The sequence below is a fragment of the Triticum dicoccoides genome, chromosome 4B (genome assembly GCF_002162155.2).
Source record: "Triticum dicoccoides isolate Atlit2015 ecotype Zavitan chromosome 4B, WEW_v2.0, whole genome shotgun sequence".
In the NCBI taxonomy this organism is placed as follows: Eukaryota; Viridiplantae; Streptophyta; class Magnoliopsida; order Poales; family Poaceae; genus Triticum; species Triticum dicoccoides.
Window position 1 is genome coordinate 61,531,411 of NC_041387.1, and position 3,415 is coordinate 61,534,825.

A 3,415-nucleotide genomic window follows, 5' to 3' on the forward strand; every position below is an offset into this window, starting at 1 on the left:
TACCTCTCGTCTCCGAGCAGAATTCTATATGGGGGAACTACCTAGCCTGGATGTCCCTACTTCGGTCACTCCTTCCAACTCTAGATTTCTTTCTTATGAAAATATGAAAAAGAGTTTCACTTGTTCTCCAGAAGCTATGCAGCATCCTTGGGTAAAGGGAGCTTTGGCCATTACGGGCAAGCTCCGTAAAGAAATTATAGACCTCAAACAACAAGTCAATAAGCTCGAGGAGGAGAACCGTATCCTGAAGGGCATCATCGCCAAGAAGATCATAACACCAACCGTGAAGACGGAGAAATAATCACATGGGTATGGGCACTCCCCTTGGCAACTGCCAAGCTTGGGGGAGGTGCCCCGGTATCATATCACCATCACACTCCTATCTTTACTGCTTTATTTAGTTTGATCCTTTTAGTAGTATCTTGATCTATTAGATTAAAGTTTTGATATAAAGTAGTTTGAGTTTTGCTTTGTGATCTCTTTTTGTAATCGAGTACGTGAGCTATCTATAATAAATATTAGTGTTGAGTCAAGGGCTTTGCTATGTTGCTATGATCTTGAGAAAGTGGAAAGAATAAAAGAATTCATATTGATCTTATGGATAGTGATAACTTCACATATAGAAAGTATGAGGCTTAAAAATTGTTGAGAGTTGATAAACTTAGCCTTGGTCATCGTTGCAATTAATAGGAAGTGATAAGGAAAGAGGGGTTCACATATAAATATATTATCTTGGACACCTTTTATAATTGGGAGCACTCATTAAGTATGACATGCTAAAAGAGTTGACGTTGGACAAGGAAGACAACGCAATGGTTTATGTATTCCGGCATCCCAGTTAAAGTATATTGTCATTGACCTTCCAAACATGTTGAGCTTGCATTTCCCCCTCATGCTAGCCAAACTCCTTGCACCAAGTAGAGATACTACTTGTGCTTCCAATTATCCTTAAACCCAGTTTTGCCATGAGAGTCCACCATACCTACCTATAGATTGAGTAAGATCCTTCAAGTAAGTTGTCATGTTGTAAGCAATAAAAATTGCTATCTAAATATGTATGACTTATTAGTGCAGAGAAAATAAGCTTTGTACGAACTTGTTGTGGAAGTAATAAAAGTGACGGACTTATAAATAAAGGTCCGCATGCAAGGGGTAATATAAAGTGACGTTCTTTTGCATTAAGATTTTGTGCATCAACCCTAAATGCACATGACAACCTCTGCTTCCCTTTGCGTATGGCCTATCTTTTACTTTATGTTTTTACTTTATGTTTGAGTCAAGGTGATCCTCACCTTTCCCTTTTCATTTTATCCTTTGGCAAGCTCCTCGTGTGTGAAAGATCATGATATATATATCCAACTGGATGTTAGTTAGCATGGGCTATTATTGTTGACATCACCTAAAGGTGAATACGTTGGGAGGCAACACAATAAGCCCCTATCTTTCTCAGTGTCTGGCCGAAACTCCATAACCACGAGTATTGTGTGAGTGTTAGCAATTATAGAAGACTACAAGATAGTTGAGTATGTGAACTTGTTGAAAAGCTCTATTGTTGACTCTTTCAGATGTTACGATAAATTGCAATTGCTTCAATGACTAAGATTATAGTTTATTAGTTCCCAATGAAGTTTTTGAATCATACTTGACATTGTGGATTGATTGTTACTTGAGCGTAGGAATTCATATGATAAATTCTATATATGTTGCAATTATAAGAATGATCATGATGCCCTTATGTCCGTATTTTATTTTTATCGACACCTCTATCTCTAAACATGTGGACATATTTTTCGATTTCGGCTTCCACTTGAGGACAAGCGAGGTCTAAGCTTGGGGGAGTTGATACGTCCATTTTGCATCATGCTTTTATATCAATATTTATTGCATTATGGGCTATTATTAGACATTATATCTCAATACTTATGACTATTCTCTCTTATTTTACAAGGTTTACCATGAAGAGGGGGAATGCCGGCAGCTGGAATTCTGGCTGGAAAAGGAGCAAACGTTGGAGACCTATTCTGCACAGCTCCAAAAGTCCTGAAACTCCATGAAACAACTTTTTGGAATTAATAAGAACTTCTGAGCGAAAGAAATACACTAGGGGGCCCACACCCTGTCCAGGAGACAGGGGGCGCCCCCCCTATAGGGCGCGCCCCTATCTCCTGGGCCCCCTGGTGGGCCTCCGGTGTCCATCTTATGCTATATCATCACTCTTACACTGGAAAAAATCGGGGGCAAGCTTACGGGATGAAACTCCGCCGCCACGAGGCGGAACCTTGGCGGACTAATCTAGGGCTCTGGCGGAGCTGTTCTGCCAGGGACACTTCCCTCCGGGAAGAGGAAATCATCACCAAGATCATCACCAACGATCCTCTCATCAGGAGAGGGTCAATCTTCATCAACATCTTCACCAGCACCATCTCCTCTCAAAAACCTAGTTCATCTCTTGTATCCAATCTTGTATCAAAACCACAAATTGGTACCTGTGGGTTGCTAGTAGTGTTGATTACTCCTTCTAGTTGATGCTAATTGGTTTACTTGGTGGAAGATCATATGTTCAGATCCTTTATGCATATTATTACTCCTCTGATTATGAACATGAATATGCTTTGTGAGTAGTTACGTTCGTTCCTGAGGACATGGGTGAAGTCTTGCTATTAGTAGTCATGTGAATTTGGTATTCGTTCGATATTTTGATGAGATGTATGTTGTCTTTTCCTCTAGTGGTGTTATGTGAACGTCGACTACATGAAACTTCACCATTATTTGGGCCTAGAGGAAGGCACGGGGAAGTAATAAGTAGATGATGGGTTGCTAGAGTGACAGAAGCTTAAACCTAGTTTATGCATTGCTTCATTAGGGGCTGATATGGATCCATATGTTTAATGTTGTGGTTAGGTTTACCTTAATACTTATTTTGTAGTTGCGGATGCTTGCAATAGGGGTTAATCATAAGTGGGATGCTTGTCCAAGTTAGGGCAGTACCCAAGTACTGGTCCACCCACATATCAAATTATCAAAGTACCGAACCCGAATCATATGAACGTGATGAAAACTAGCTTGATGATAATTCCCGTGTGTCCTCGGGAGCTCCTTCCTCATTATTAGAAATTGTTCAGGCTTATCCTTTGCTACATAAAGGATTGGGCCACCTTGCTGCACTTTATTTATTTTATTTACTTGTGACTCGTTACTATTTATCTTATCACGAAACTATCTATCACCTACAATTTCAGTGCTTGCAGAGAAAACCTTACTGAAAACCGCTTATCATTTCCTTTTGCTCCCCGTTGGGTTCGACAGTCTTACTTATTAAAAGGACTACGATTGATCCCCCTACACTTGTGGGTCATCACGCGCGACCTTGACGGGTCATACCGGCTCACCGGAAGTGGCCCGGCGCAGGACTCGC